This window comes from Hemicordylus capensis, chromosome 15, assembly GCF_027244095.1.
Source record: "Hemicordylus capensis ecotype Gifberg chromosome 15, rHemCap1.1.pri, whole genome shotgun sequence".
In the NCBI taxonomy this organism is placed as follows: Eukaryota; Metazoa; Chordata; class Lepidosauria; order Squamata; family Cordylidae; genus Hemicordylus; species Hemicordylus capensis.
In genome coordinates this window covers 14,569,944-14,586,462 of record NC_069671.1, presented here as the reverse complement: position 1 = coordinate 14,586,462, position 16,519 = coordinate 14,569,944, and the positions used below count along the sequence as shown (strand labels likewise).

The 16,519-nt window shown below is 51.4% G+C and overlaps 1 protein-coding gene across 9 annotated transcripts in view; it reads left to right on the top strand.

Moving 5' to 3' along the window:
- The first annotated feature begins 1,240 nt into the window (after nt 1-1,240).
- The window catches only part of PITPNM2 (phosphatidylinositol transfer protein membrane associated 2), a 158,532-nt gene continuing 143,253 nt past the window's right edge, over nt 1,241-16,519 (top strand). For all 9 annotated transcript variants that reach the window (XR_008312524.1, XM_053280125.1, XM_053280128.1 and 6 more), the window contains exon 1: nt 1,241-1,641. The gene's annotated coding sequence lies outside the window, so the exon portion shown is untranslated. The remainder of the gene's footprint in view (nt 1,642-16,519) is intronic.

Below are 16,519 nucleotides of genomic sequence, written 5' to 3'. Positions count from 1 at the left end.
AGCCTCCGTCTCCAAGAAATCCATCTCTGGATTGGTTGGCAGGCGGCTTCGGCTGGGGCTGCCTGTTGTTTATTGCCGCTCTGAGCTCTCCCCTCCGTTCTGCAGCCAAACCAATCTCCCTTCGATAATTGATGTGCCCACCGGTTTCCAATTTTGGGATACGCCATTCCCTCGCCCTTGCCCTCCATCTCAGGCCTGCATTTCCCTCCATCCTGTGCTCCTGCCACTTTCGAAGCGCTTCGCTTCGGCGACTAATTGACAGCCTGGAAGCTGAATCAGGAAATCTCCTGGGTATCACCCCAGTTCGTGCCGCCGCCACTTAGTTCTGCTGAAGGACTGCACACAAGCAAACGAAATAGGAGGACATTGCCTCATCAAGTTAGATTTGAGAACAGTCGGTTGGCCAGTGAGTTAAAATGAGGCAGAGCGTCTAGAATTTTAAGCTGCAGCTCTTTTGTCTGTGAAAGGATGCTAGAAAGAAAAGGCATGGTTGCCTCGTGCCAAGCCTCAGGAGCAAAGTGGTGCCCGAGGAGCAAGTAGAAGGCACTCTGCACATGCTCAAGGTTGCTTTCTTATGTAGTATTATTACTCCCATGTTCACTGTAATGCCTGGAGCAAAGCCCGAGCTCAGATTTCAGCCTTGCCCAGGGTCACCCAGCAGGCAGCGCAGAACAATACACTTCTTCATCCAGTGCTTAATTAACTTGTGGAATTCACTGCCACAAGGTGTGGTGGTGAGGGTGGCTTGAAAGGGAACATAGACAGATTAATACAGCAGAAGAGGTCTAGCAACAGCCATTAAGCCATGCTATCTCTCTAGCCAGGCAGGCATGGAGAGAAGGTGGTGGGGGGAAAGAAAGCGGTGCGGGTGGTGAGCAGCCAGGGATTGAACCCTGCACACAAGAATCCTGCCTAAACCAGAAGAAAGCAACGACAACATGAGTGTGTGCGGGGTGGGGTGGGGAGCCATGTTAATCTATTGCAGCCAAGCGAACCAAGAGTCTCCCGGGGCGTTTTAAAACACACAGAACACACTACAGAAAACTTGGCAGGGCTGCATCTGCATCCAACACGCTCGTCTTCCGGGCGCCACAACACACCTCTTCGGACCCGCTTCCCCGAAGACGCCGGCCGGGCTGCAGGTCCCGCGGGCGGCCAGCAGGGGTCGCGCGTGCGCCGCTCTCCCCCTGTCCCGGCCCAGCTGCGCTCGCAGCGGTCGGCAGTGCGGGAATGCGCTCCGGGGAGAAGGAAGCCGCCGCCGGAGCAGCCGCCTCGGGAGCCCGCCAGCGCCTCTCCCTCCAGCCGCCGGGCTGCAGGAGCTGTCAAGAAGGCAGCGGCGCCCTCTCCTCTACCCCCCCTCCCCGCGTCTTCTCCTCCTCCTCCCCAGCAGCAGCTGCAATTGACGCTGCTCCCCCCCCCGCGCTCCCTCGCCCTTGCAGAAGCTGCGGTTCTTGCCGGGGTTTGCATGGAGCTGCTGGCCCGGGCGAGCGCTGGCCGCCGCGCCTGCCCTCCCAGGGGGACGTGCTAGCCCCAGCCCAGGCGCCTCGGAGGACGGCGGCGGCGGCGGCAGGAGCCGGCTTGGGAAGGCGGCACGCGGCGGGTCTAGGCCGCCCGCGAGGAGGAGGCTGCCCCCGCGCGGAGGTGAGTCTGCTGCAGCTGCTGCCGCTGCCCGGGGCGCGCTGCTGGGGCGGGAGGGAGGGCGGGAGGGAGGGCGGCCGGGCCGGGGGTGACCCGCCGACGACGACCTTGGACGTGGGAGGCGCTCTCGGGAGAAGGGGGGGGGGCGCGCCGGGCGCGCTGTCGAACCCGAGGCAGCAGCAGGAGCGCGTTCTCACGTGCCGCTGAAATGCGTGCCAAGCAGCCCGCGAGGCGCCCGTGGCGGCGCGCCTTCCAAGCTTGCCGGCCGGGACCAGCAGCCTGCAGCCGCGGCGGGTTCCCCTCCAAGCACGTGCTGGGCTTCCGCTCTGTTTTGCCTCTTGCTGAAGGGCGGCGGCAGCAGCAGCAGCAGCCCGCCCCAGGGATCGCGAGGCGGGGCGGGGCAGCAGAGGCTTCCTCCAGCCTGCCTGCCTGCTGCCATCCGGATCTGGGTCCCTCCCCGCCCGGCTCCAGTTTGCAGCTGGGCTGGGTGGGAAACGAGTCCTCCTGGGCTGCTCTGCCTTCTTCCCTTGGGCCAGGTCATGGGAAGAGCCCTCTGGGCTAAGGGGCACCCGCCGAGTAGGCAGGGGAATCCCACGAGCGTGGCGTGAATACAGTTGCTCTCTGCCGCCGGCGCCGCCGTCTTCTCTCAGCACCTGGTATCCAGAGGTATACTGCCTCTGGATATGGAGGTTCTATCTCCAGACTCATCTTGGTCAATAGACACTGCCAGACCTCTTCCTTCTTAGAAACTGTCTAGTCCCTTTTGAAAGCCGTCTGGGCTAGTGACCCTTGCAGCATCCTAGGGCAGGGCACCAGGAAAGCCCTCCACTCCAAGACATAGGAACATAGGCAGCTGCCCTATACTGAGTCAGGTCCTTGGTCCATCTAGCTTAGTATTGTCTCTACACAGACTGGCAGCGGCTTCTCCAGGGCTGCAGGCGGAAATCTCTCTCGGCCCTGTCTTGAAGATGCTGCCAGGGAGGGAACTTGGAACCTCAGATGCTCTTCCCAGAGCGGCCCCATCCGCCCCTAAGGGGAATCTCTTACAGTGCTCTCATGTAGTCTCCCATTCAAATGCAAACCAGGGTGGACCCTGCTTAGTAAAGGGGACAATTCATGCTTGCTACCACAAAACCACCTAATGGTGCAGTGGGGAAATGACTTGACTAGCAGTTTACAATCAAAATACACCCCTTTATCCAGTTGTAATAAGGATAAGTGGGGCAGGATGGTAGATCTATGGGAGTTTTGTGCTTTGGCGCTTTGGACACTTTGCCAGTTCTGCTCAGCATAAGTGACTTCAGTGTGTTGCTTACAGACCCTTGCGAGGCGAAGCAAGACTTTCCATCCCAGCATGCTCTGTGGCCTTACAAGGGATCCCCACTCGATTTTGCCCTGTGCCCCACAAAAGCCAGAGACAGCCTGAGTGAGAACTGCACCCCAACAGTCTTTGTGGGGGCTGCATATGCTCTCGTGTTGATTCCTCTGCAGCACTGCAACCGATCTTGGGGTGATCCAAGAATTAGGAGCATAGGAAGCTGCCCTCTACTGAGTCAGACCCTTGGTCCATCTAGCTCAGCATTGTCTTCACAGACTGGCAGCGGCTCCTCCAAGGTTGCAGGCAGGAATCTCTCTCGGCCCTATTTTAAAATAGATTTTTAAAATTAAAATTATTAAAATTAATTCTAATTAAAAGCCTGCGGAAACAAGAGAGTCTTGAGGTTCTTCATGAAAACAAATGGAGAAGGAGATGCTCTTATTTCACCAGGGGGCATATTCCAAAGCCCCGGGGCAGCCACAGAGAAAACCTACTGAAATAAGGGCATCTCCTTCTGCCCTCCCCTTCTCTGTGGCATTGCAAGGGATTCTGGGAGATCCAGTAACTGCGCTCCAGAAATCTCTGTGATGGGGCAAGGCATTATGGGATGCCCATCTGGGCACTGCTTTGGTGCTCCTAAGAATCCCTCTGCCCGGAGAAGTTGCCGGGTTCCCTATGAGATGGGTCCGCTCGCTTGCCTTGGAAATTGAACTTCCTGATAAGTGCAGAGCATGTGGTTAACCATCTGCAAAGCAGCCTTTAGCTGGAAAAGATGTTGGTCGCTTTCCTTTCCACCGCCCCGGGCAGGAAAGTCTGAGGGTGCTGCAGAGAGGGTGCAGAATCAAACCCCAAGGTCAGAGAGTCTGTTTCATGCGAAACAGACTTCGAGCTGGATTTAAAAGATCTCGGTGGCCTGGAACCTGAACTGGAAAAAGTGCCCGTGGTTCTCCTTGCTGCATTTTACTCTGCCATGGGACTCAGTGGGTCCCATCCCTTACAGGATTGTTGGAAGGATGGAATTGTGGGGTCCTGAATGCTGTCCTGTGTTCCTTGGGAGACAAATAAACATGCAATCAGTAACTAAATCCTTGCAACATACCAATGAGAAAGGGACATAGGAATCTGCCTTACACTAAGACCGGTCATTGTCTGCACTGACCGGCAGCAGCCAGTTGGTGTTGCTCAGTATTGTCTGCCACTGACTGGCAGCAGCTTTCCGAGGATACAGGTAGGAGTCTTTCCTAGCATGACCTGGAGAGTCAGGGATTGAACCTGGGACCTCCTGCGTGCAAAGCAGATGCTCTTCCACTGAGCTATGGCCTCCTCCCCAAGGGTGGCACAAGGTCATCTACTGAGCTGGATGGGATTTGAACTCGGGTCTCCCTAGTTTGACACTCGCCCCTGCACAGCATGGCTCTCTTTATTTCTCTCTCTCTCTCTCTGGTCTGTGGAACTGTGTCTTATTACAGCCTGGTGCTGTGCCTCAGAGTCCCGCAAGGAGCTTGTTTCGGGGGCGTTGTTGCACTTGGTGAGGGTATTAATTAATTAATTAATTAATTAATTAATATGCCACCTAATATAGAAAGTTGGCCAGCTGGCAGGATGGCATCTCCCTGGCACCTCCAAGAGAGGGCTGAGAGAGATTCCTGCCTGCAGCCTTGGAGAAGCCGCTGCCAGTCTGGGTAGACAATACTGAGCGAGATGGACCAAGGGTCTGACTCAGTATATGGCAGCTGCCTATGTTCCTATGATAAACATTTGGGAACTCGAATCTTCCAGGCTCAGCTTAGGCTGGCGCCTCGAATGCGTCATTTCCTCAATTTTCTCAGTAGCTGCCACCTACTGAGTCTGACTCTTGGTCCATCTGGCTTAGTGTTGTCTACACTGACTGGTAGCAGCAGGGTCCCGCCCCCCCATAGCTTCACCTGGATGTGCTGAGCACCTAATTGGAGATCTTCTCCCAACAAATCAGATGCTTGGCGGGGGGTGGGGTGGCGTGGGTGGGTGGGATTTAAGTTGGGGATCTGATACAGGGGCAAAAGGTTAACCTCCCTTTGTCCACACTGTGACCGTGATCCCAAAGCATAGCTGCTTTTTCGGAGGCACAGAGATGGTTCGTTGCAGTAGGCCTGTCCTGCAGCTGCCTTTACTATCTGAACTGATTTCTCTCTGCCTCCCTCTCTCGATTGTGCTCAACCCACACGGCTTTTTTCTCAACCTGCTCCCTTGTCTCTGGGACTCAGGAGCACCTGAAACTCTTTGAAAATTGATTTAGGGTTGATTGTCTTCACTGCAATTGTTACCTAACTTGAGCACTCGTGTGAATTGGAAAGGTGAAGTCAAAACAGAAAGGTCTGTGTGTGTCAACCGGCCTGACTCCCAAGATTTAATCTGAGCCTTTCCTCTCTGTAGCTGAGCATGAACCTAGGAAGCTCTTCTGTACTGAGTCAGACCCTTGGTCCGTCTCGCTCAGTATTGTTTACCCAGACTGGCAGCGGCTTCTCCAAGGTTTTTTCTGGCAGGAGTCCCTCTCAGCCCTATCTGGGATGTGAGGGACTGAACGTGGAAGCTTGTGCATTCAAAGCTGATTAATAGTGCGTCTTGTGATATATGAAGGTAGCTTTTACTGAGTCAGACTATTGGCCTCATTGCCTGCACTCATTGGCAGCAGCTCTCCAGGGTTTCAGGCAGGAGTCTTTACCCAGCCCTACCTGGAGACGCCAACTACTTTCTGCATGCAAAACAGGGGCTCCATCATTGCCCCCTGTGACCTATCCCCACGCTCCCCCTTAGCCCCAGATCTTGTTTTGAATGCTACTGCTTGGTCTTAGGCCATGTGAAAGGAGAACAAAGAAGCAAGTGTTCCTCTGGGCATGTACAGAGCGCATTTCCTTAACCTGTCAATCCCTGCAACCTGCTACCGTGTCTTAGGAGCACCTGAAACTCTCCTATCTTAGGCGTAGGTAGATTTCACAACATTTAAAGAAGAACCCCCCCCCCAAATAAAAAATTCCCACCTCCCTTCTCAGAGCCTGGCCGTTGAGTGCGATCTCAGGCCATTGCGGGTCAGAAAAGGGACATGTTTCTGGCAGTCTTCGGGATGGTAAAACAAAAGGGTGGGGCGAGCTTGTCAGTTTCAATTAATCATATTTAAGATTTCATAACTAACTTTTTAATTAAATGCCTGGCTGATGCCGGCGCTCCTGAACATGTGTGCGTGAGGCTGTCTCAGGGAAAACAAATGCTTAATTCTCACGCTGCTCCCTTAATGGCCCTCGGTTGCTTCTGTGGCCGCATCGATTCACAGCTGTTAATTTCCCCCCTTCCAAAATGGCAACGCTCTCTTTTCCTCTTCTGCCCGAGTTTGAGAATTAAGAACTGTGTGGTCGGCAACTCCCTTGCTAAAAGGAAGAACACCGTGTTGTCGAGCAGAGCCTGCGCGTTTATTGCCCTGGGATGAGGCAGATCCGAGCAGCAGCGACTTAAAGATCCAGGACGCTGCTGAAATGAGGCTCCATCGAAATCAGTTCAGAAGACGGGCTCACAAGCAATTCATCTTCTTTCTGCTCCGAGCTATTTGCGGAGTGTTGCAATATAGGAGCGTTAAATTTGTGGATGTGGGTGATTTAATATGGTCTCGTCTCCATTCTGGAGACCCGGATTTCCTCTGGTAGGGTTTAGATCACTTGGTTATGGCTGAGTTCTTGGAACTGCCCATGGTTGAGATCCTGTTAGCAGTTGACTGGTTGGATTATAACTGATTAAAACCTTTATTGAGTCAGTGTTACAAAAAGGGATTCCTGATTAACTGGGGGACACTTTTTCCCTGGGGGCGGGGGCCCGATTAGTTAATTAATGTATGTACTCATAAAAGGTCTCAGAAGAAGCATTCCCTCTTGCACAGGAGGGAATGCCTCTTTTGAAATGGTGCCTATATTAACAGCATCATGTCTCTCCCCCCCCCATCAACATAGTTGTTTTACTCATAATGCAAATATGTGCCCATTTCAATGGATCAATGTACAACTAATTTTGATTGATCAACTGAGATTTAATCTGATTTTTAAAAGAGTAAAAATCACCTGGTCGTGGAAGAGCTCCCCCTCTGTATCTCTGTTTGAGTCACCTTGCTGCCTCTCAGGTTAGCTGAAGCTGCCATGTCTATGTGTCGGAAGTTACTGAATGAATGAGGAGAGCTGGTCTGGTGGTAGCAAGCAGGACTTGTCGCCCTAGCTAAGCAGGGTCCGCCCTGGTTGCATTTGAATGGGAGACCACATGTGAGCACTGTAAGATATTCCCCTCAGGGGATGGAGCCGCTCTGGGAAGAGCATCTAGGTTCCCAGTTCCCTCCCTGGCAGCATCTCCAAGATAGGGCTGAGAGAGACTCCTGCCTGCAACCTGGGAGAAGCTGCTGCCAGCCTGGGAAGACAGTGCTGAGCTGGAAGGACCAAGGGCCTGACTCGGTATAAGGCAGCTTCCTATGCTGCTGACTGTTGCAACCTGTGTCGGCCCCTTTCCCCTTGCACCTCCGGGGGATGGCTGGCTTAGTCTTAGGTGCACCACAGTGCCACCCATATCATGGCCAGAGAGGGTACTGCAGCTCAACAGCCCGGCTAGACTCGGGGACCCAATAGAGGTACCGTTGCTTCTGGCTTGGCTTGCTCCATAGCTGTTGCTTCTGGCTTGGCTTCTCAGCCATGCCGATTGCGCTAAGAACCTTCAGTGGTCTTCATCGTAAGGCCCCGGGGGGCAAGTGGCCGCCCCCGTCAGCCCTAGGCACGGCTCCCTGACTGACTGTTTCTTAGGCCTGTGTGACGCTTAGGCCAGGGCTGAATTCTCTGCACAGTGACTGTTCTCACCGGGCAGTGCTACACTTTGCCTTGAGGGTGTGTGTGTGTGGGGGGGGGGCTCCTTTAAGGGAACCAGAGCCCCTGCATCATCCTGGAAGGCACAGAGTGCCGGGTATTTATTTATTTTTCCATTTTATTTAGCTTATATCTATCTTATTTATTTATCCATCTTGTTTGTTTGTTATTACGCTGTGTCAACCGTCCTGAGCCATTTTTGGAAGGGCGGTCTAAAAATCGAATGAGTAAATCAATAAATACGAAACAAATATTGTATAGCCCTTCCCAACGTTGCTTTCATCTAGGGCTCAGTCTTTCTTAAAGGCCCCCCCCGCCAGCACTGAGAAAAGCCCAGTACTGTAGAGAGGTCAGCCCAGGGGGAAATGGCTCCCGCCCTGAACGGGGGGAGAGCTGGTCTTGTGATCGTGAGCATGAATGGCTCTCTTTGCTCAGCAGAGGCTGCCTTGGTTTGCATTTGGAGGGGAGACTGTATCTGAGAGCTGCTGCCAGTCTGGGTAGACAAGACTGAGCTAGGTGGACCAAGGGGGTCTCTCTCTGATCTGGCAGAAGGCAGCTTCCTCTGTTGGTGCTTTTTTGGCCAGAGAGTCCCCACTTCAAAAAGAGTGGAGATTTTATTTTTTAAAAATTTATTGTTAAATTTATACCCCGCCTTTCATTAAGAAAATCTCAAGAGTTCACTGCCCTGCTTCATGACTTCGATCCCAGCTGAGTTCTGGCAGCAAGCGTGAATTGCCCCCTTTGCTAAGCAGGGTCCACCCTGGTTTGCATTTGGATGGGAGACTACGTGTGTGAGCACTGGAAGATATTCCACTTAGGAGATAGGGCCATAGCTCAGTGGAAGAGCATCTCCCTGCTTGCATGCAGAAGGCTCCAAGTGCCCTCCCTGGCAGCATTTCCAAGATAGGGCTGAGAGATACTCTTGCCTTTAACCTTGGAGAAGCCGCTGCCAGTCTGGGTAGACAATACTGAGCTAGATGGACCAAGGGTCTGACTCAGTAGATGGCAGCTTCCTATGTCCTGATGATTTCCCTCTCCAAGATGGAGGCCTTTGTGCATAGATGGACACCTTGAACTATTCTCTCCTTAAAAAAAAAAAGTCATGCAATTTCCAATTTATTTTGGGTTCATCTTCTCACAGCGTGTTTTGATGTGTTCACCGAGGCTGTGCATATAACAGCCCAAACGTTTGCTGTGAGGTTTTTGCCATCTGGTATGTGGGAGTTCTTAGTTGTTTCCTAATTTCAGGGAATGGAATTTGCCCTTTTGGGGGGGGGGGGTGCGATTTAGTAGTCAACTGTTCAGAAGTTCTCAGACTTGGAGATATCGCAGGCAGCAACGCCTAGCTTATGAAGGGCCAATCCGGCAATCTTGCTGCTGGCGGAGCCATTCAAGGGACTGGGCACTCAGGATTCTAACCAAATTGAGGGGGGAAAGACATTTGGAGCCCTTTTAAGGAAAAAAGATGGGGGGCACACAAAAGAGTTCTAGAATTATGCAAAGTGTGGAGAAAGTTTATAGAGAGACGTCTTTCTTCCTCTCTTATAGCACGAGAACTTGAAATATCCTATGGGAATTGATTGGCAAGGGCGTTTGGGATGGACAAAAGAGACGCCTGCCTTCTTTTACACAGCACGGAACTAAACCGTGGAACTCACTGCCACAAGATGTGGCGATGCAGATGGTTTAAAAAGGGGATTAGATGGATTCACGGGAGAGGAGAGGGTTATTAGTCACGAGAGCCAAGCTCAGTCGAATCGTGAGAGATTTTGTGTGTGTGTTTGTTTACACCCTTGGCATAAGCAAGCTTAATATAACACACAGAAAACCTGGCACTTGTTCCTGCAAATTTGCTGCGTGCTTGGGTTCTGCTTTGTACAATTTGACAGCTTTTAAGTCACTGTCACCTGCTCCATGCCGTTATCCAAGAGACAAAGCAAACATATTGGGTTTCTTCTGCTCCCACATTGATTCTTTTCTTGCTGTTCCCCCTGGGAAAGTGTGTCCTGAAGTCCCCACAGCAGCTCTTAGGACAGGGTTTGAGACCTTGCAGAAGGCTGTGTGTGCCGTTTCGGTGCGACCGGTTGCATGGGGCATCTGGGCCGATGACCCGTTTTCCGAGCTGTGTTGTTTTGGGTACCTGCTCCTCTGGCTCCAGCAGGGTTTGTTTTGGAGCTCCAGCTAATTATTGCGTACCAGAAGCTATAATGGGAACGGAAGAATTCTTAAGAAGTCACCACTCTGTTTGAACGATCTTCCTCTTTATAGAGAAGCAGGGGGACAACTTCTTTTATTTTTACTTCCCTTGTTGAGGAACCTATCAAATGTTTATCTCGGGAGAATTCCCATGCCTTTGTGGGGTTGGCTTTTGCGGACATCGCCTTCTCATAAATGCCCACCTGTTCACATTTGCTGATAGTGGCGCTACGCAATTTATGGGAAGGACCCTGCATTTTGGCATCCCAGCATCTGGGGTTCAGAGATAAACCACCTCTGAAAACCGACTGACTAGCCACCTTGGCCGGGGAGACCCGAGTTCAAATCCCCATTCAGCCATGAGACTTGACTTCTCTCTCAGCCTAACCTACTTCACAGGGTTGTTGTGAGGAAAAACTTAAGTATGTAGTACACGGCTCTGAGCTCCTTGGAGGAAGAGCGGGATATAAATGTAATAATAATAATAATAATAATAATAATAATATTGAGTACATCCCACCTGCGTGGCTTGGGGACTGGAGAGAAACAGCTTGGCAGTTGGAACGTTGCCTGCAAGGGAGACAGAAGTCTGAGTTTCACTCTGCAGTGGTTGGTTGTCCATGGTATACTGCCTCTGCACCTGGAGGCTCGATTTAGCTACCACAGCTAATGGCCATGGATAGACTCTTCCTCCATGACACTGTCCAATCCCGGACAAGTTTTCTTTGGATTTTAGTGGCTGACTGGCAAGAAGCAGCCTTTTTGGAAGGGGGTTGCTAATACATGTGGGGACCTGACCCCCAGTGGTAAAGGTTCTCACTCTGTCTGGATGCTTGCTAGCTCCTTTCTGCTCACTGTTCATATATAGATACTGTAAGTCCCCGTGATTACCTCCTTGCAGCCGAGCTGACCTTGGGCAAGGCTGCCCTTTGGAACTTCCCTCCACTTGAGGAGGTGGGGAGTGGCGTATCTGTTTCAGATTAGGACATGTTTCTCAGCCCTTAGGCTACCCCAGACCACGGTTCCCTCTATCAGGGATTCCCAGATGTTCTTCGCTGCAGCTCCCAGCATTCCCAGCTGCCGTGGCCTTTGGCTGGGGATTGTGGGAGTTGTAGTCAGCCACATCTGGGAATCCCTGTTTGAGGGAACCCTGCTCCCGACTGCTCGGGGTGCCGTCCTGAGATCCAGTCATGCAGCTGGGAGCTCTGGGGCCCCTTGGAGATGGCCTCCATCTTTTGTAGCGTGGCCCCATGTCCTGTTTGGACAGCTGTGCCTAGAAAGGAGGGTGACCTCGCCGGGAGAGTTCAGGTCAACCGAGAGAGAAGCGGCCGAGGGACACATCCTGCCGCCAGCTCCAGAGGTGTCCTGGGAAAAGGCCGGGTTATCTTTTTCCTCTGGACTCCGCTGTGCGCACCGTGGGAAGGCCACCCTGTGAGAACTGCCTCCACCAAACCTCACGCTCCATCTTCTGCAGAAGAGACCTGTGGCCGTCTTCCTTGCCATGGGAGCCCAGGAGCATCTACACCGGGGCTTTTTGGGGGGACGTGATCAGTTGCAGGGGGAATGGAAGGGGGAAGAAGAACAGCTTGCCTACTTCGTAAATCTTCGTTTGGGTGGTGGCTCCGCCCTCCTTGCTCACTGTAGGTCACTTGCACGCCCGTAGCGCCTTCGTTTTTCGCCGCCCGCCGAAGGAATAACATCCCTAGGTCTGTTGGAGAGCTTCTAGTCTGTGAGCAAAGCACCTGTTGCTTTTGGGATTGGCCAAGCCCTGATTGAATCCCTTTTTGCGACTGGCCATCATTGCCTCTCGGAGCAAATACCCTACATTCATTTTTGTGTGGAGTTCAGAAGCTCTTTCCTTCTTCTGTTCTTGGAACATAGGAAACTGCCATATACTGAGTCAGACTATTGGTCCGTCTAGCTCAGTATTGTCTTCCCAGACTGGCAGCAGCTTCTCCAAAGTTGCAGGCAGGAGTCTCTCTCAGCCCTGTCTTGGAGATGCTGCCAGGGAAGGAACTTGGAACCTTCTGCTCTTCCCAGAGCGGCTCCGTCCCCTGAGGGGAAGATCTTACAAGGGCTCATGCATCTAGTCTCCCATACTTATGCAACCAGGGTGGACCCTGCTTAGATCTTACAGCAGAGAGTGCTCACGTGACTACCTATCCAAGTACAAACCAAGCCAAGCCTTGCTTAGCAAGAGGGACAATTCATAAGAACTTAGGAAGCTGCCCTATACTGAGTCAGGCCACTGGTCCATCTAGCTCAGTATTGTCTTCACAGACTGGCAGCGGCTTCTCCAAGGTTGCAGGCAGGGGTCTCTCTCAGGCCTATCTTGGAGATGCTGCCAAGGAGGGAACTCGGGGGAATTTCCAAACTGTTGGCCAAGAAACACTAAGGGGTTGTGCGGGAGAAACAAAATTAATTCAAGAATTAAAGTCTCCTAGGGGTGTCCAGTAGTCCATTTCTCTGTGAGTAGCTGGGAGGGGGCTTGCCTTCTCCCAACCCAGCAGCCCCTCGGAGTAAGGGAGATAATGAAGAAAATAGGGAGGGGAGGAGCCCAGGAGGGCCCTCAGGAGCCCGGGGCCCCGGTTTCTTTGAACCCATCTGCTCCATTATAGCCACACCCCTCTGTCTCTGCATCAGGACCAGTCAGATCATACAATTGTCCTTTACTTGGTTACGGAACTCCATCCCGGAAGAGGTCTGTGCTGTTTCATCCTCCCTGGTTTTCCCGAGAAGGATGAAGGTGGATCTATTTGCCCAGGGAATTCGGCTTTTAAATTAGGCGCCTCTGTTAGATGGCGTGTGCTTAGTTGCGGCTGTTGTGTGTCATTACTTTTTGATGGAATTGTATGTTTTTAATACATTTAAATTGCGACGCTTTTAGACTGTTGTACATCACCTTGGGAGCTGAGGACAAGGGGCGATCTAGGAATGTAACTAGAAATGCGTAAAATAAAAGCAGCCGTGAGGCCCAATTGCTCTCCCGTCGGGGAGCATAGCCAGAATGGTGACTCTGCACAAAAACAGAAGACGTGTGGGCGTCTTGAGGGGCCTGCCTGGAAATTTAAAAAGCACAAAACAAAATGTAATAAAGCTACACTGCTTGGTTAAATGATGGCAGGGGGGAGAGAGAAAAGAGGGGGGAAATGAGATGTCTAGATTGAGTTGTCAGTCTAAGAGGAAGACAGAAGATATTTGGATTTCAATTTCATCTGCCATAAACATGAAGCTGTGTCGGTTTATACAAAGTGGTGGTGGGGAGATGAAATGAAGAAGTCACATTAAGATAAGTGAGCCTCCCACACAGGGGAACTGGTTTTGTGGTGTCAGCTCCGTCTAAAAATGATGATGCTAAAAAAAAGATGCCTAGAATGACTTAAAAACAGCTGGAGAAGGGGAGAAAGATAAGGCAGAGAAGATGCTTTCTCTTCTAATCATGAGTGACAGCATGTAATCCTGTGCACATTTGTTGGTTGAGATGTGTTTCCAAAGTGGGATTCAACAGGGTTCGACTAATCCCAGGCGCTAGGGATCCATGGCGCCTAGAAACTTAACCATGGCGCCTAGATTGAGTTATTGAATAAAATATTTATTTATTTCACGTATTTATTTGAAATATTTATTTAACGTGTTGCAGGCAGCCTTGTTTCTGTTCTGTGTTGCTTGTAAAGGGGAGAAAGAAAAGCCCATTTACCCTTCCTTTCCCTGTAATGTCTGCCCCTAAGTCCGATAATTGTATTACATGGTCATTGTCTGGTTCCTAAACTTTTGGGCTGTCTCCTAGATACAAAGAAAATTCATCAACACCTGGGTTACGCAGTGTCAATAAAGCAGCAAGAAATCCATTCAAACTTCCATCAACATCTCTGATATGGAAGATGCCATATTTACCCAAATAGAAGACAACTCAGTCATCTGTTTCTCAGCAGACAAAAATAAAGCATCCCTTTGGGTCTTTCTTAATTTCTATATGTTGAAGCTCAACAGATTTAGCCAATATTATTGCTACTCCTCTTGCCCTGGAGGACCCAGGAGCTATAATTGCTGACCCATTAAAGGATGGGTAAAAACATCTTTAAAAAAAATATATTAATACCCCCACCATGCGCTTTTTGTAAAACTAATCACAGGATTTTCTCTTAAGAATTGCATTAAGCACTCTCTTCCATCTCATTGAATCTCCCGTTTCCTTGATCTCATAGGAGAGTAACCATCTTTGCTTCCAGATGTGCGGAATGTCAGCCTTGTTGCTTTGTTTCTGCGATCACAACCCTCTGATTTCTAACATCAAAGAACTTGGGAAACTCAGGCTTGGATTCAGATAAATAAAGTAGATCCAGTTCTTGGAGAGAAAGGAACCAGGCAAGTGGGGGCTTCAGCCAGGTAGGATGGCTGCTAATGGCTTCACCTGGGTGGAAGCCCCCCCCACTAGTGTTCCCTTTAACAGGAATTCCCAGATGTTGTGACTACAACTCCCAGAATCCTGAGCCAAAGGCCACTGCAGCTGGGGATGCTGAGAGTTGTAGTCAACAAGATCTGGGAATCCCTGTTAGAGGGAATACTGCCCACCATTCTCAGTCCTGAGAACTTTTTTCTGGGTCTGCATAGAGAGGGATTGCCTTGTAAGAGCCCATATTTCTGCCTGGACTTCTAAGTGAATTGCCTCTTGCATCAGTCATATGAATAACAAATGCGCATTTAAGTTTATTTAACGGATGCCACAGTGGCTGAACTGGCCAGTCCTGCTTCCCCTCTTCAGCGCAGAAGTTCTGTTTAATATATTTGTGTCTTGCACTTTCTTGGGTTAGCACAAAAAGAAAAGGAAAAGAACGAGAGGTTTAAAAGCTTCTTTGGCAGAAGCACCTGCTGTGCTGCCTTGGCTTGAGGTCTGTTTAATATCCTGATGGGGTATTTGTGTAATGGCGGAGTTTCTCTTTGGAGGATGGGGAAGATGCACCTCTGCGTAGGGACAGCAAAATAGATTTTCTCTCTCCCCTTCATGTTGTTTCCCTCTAGCTTGGCAGCTTGTCCCAGATTTTAAATACTGTTCCTCCTCGTTCTTTGCGCCGTTTCAAACGTGTACACAGCTCTCTGGATTTCTGATCACGGGGTTGCTTCACACAGTGACTTCCAGGCTTTTAAAGCCCTTTAGCTCTCGTCTCCTCCTTCACATATCGGTTGGTTTGCCCCGAAGTCCCTGCGAGCTCTCGGGGAGCACTTCACACGCGATTCGGGTTTTTCATTGCGTGTTAGAGTGTAGACCGATCTCTATCCGGGGCTTTAAAAATCCAGTTTTTGTATTGGTTTTTGGGGACAACTTTGAGTTTGCAGTAAAGCCTGCTGTCTGGGGAACCTCCAGCTGAATGCATGAATGGCTCCATTTAAGAGAGAGAGAGACTGAGACCCTCCTACGGTGAGGTGGCATTTCTCTCAGTGGTGTGCTCGACCTATGATGGTGGGGCAGCTCGTAGGAACACAGGACGCTGCTGTCTACTGAGTCAGGCCATGTGTCAATCTAGCTCAGTATGGTCAGCACTGGCTGGCAGCAGGCTTTCCCAGCCCTACCTGGAGATGCTGCCAGGGGTTGAACCTGGGATCTTCTGCATGCGGACAGATGTTCTACCCCGGAGCTGTGGCCCCACCCCCTAAGGCAGGGGTTCCAGGCCTGTGAGTACTCCAGATGTTTTGTTGATTATTTATTTATCATAGAGCATTGTTGCTGGACTACAACTCTCATCACCCCCCGCTACAGCTTACTGTGGCTGGGGATGATGGGAGTTGTAGTCCACCGACACCTGGAGCACTGCAGGTTGGGAACCCCTGTCCTACGGCCGGTATCTGAGATCAGGCGGTGCTGACGGGTTGGACGCAGACCAGAGTGAGTTCTGCTTAGCAACGGGAACAATTCATGCTCGCTGCCCAAGACCGGCTCCTTTGTGTCCGACCATAAAGGGCTGAGCTGGTGCAAGCAAGCTGCCCACGGTACAATCCTGTGCCTGTTTACTTGGAAGGCCAGGTGGACTGTGTTCCCTATATGGAGTCAGAACATGGGGCTGGAGCTCAGCGGGGAAGGGCCTCCGCTGGGCATGAAGAAGACCCGAGGTCCCGTCTGCGGCATCTCCACGAAGAGGCTTGCCGGAAAAGCTGGAGCTGCTGCTGGTCAGTGCAGACCCCACTGAGCTGGATGACTAGACAGCAGCTCCCATTGGCCGATCTAGCTCTGGCATGGCCTGCTCTGGCTGGCAGCCGCTCTTCAGGGTTTGGGGTCGAGAAGGAGGCTGAACCCGGGACCTTCTGGATGCAAAGCCAGTGATGCCCTGTTGGAGTATGCCCGGTTCCTGCCTTCATTGGGGCTTCCTTCCTAGTTGGTTAGTTGCAAAGAGTGGAACTCCACCCCCAGCTCTTTTGATCCTCACAACCACCCTGTGAGGCGGGTTCGGCGGACAGTGTACGACTGGCCTGAACTCATCCAGGGAGCTTCATGGCTGAGCCGGGCTTT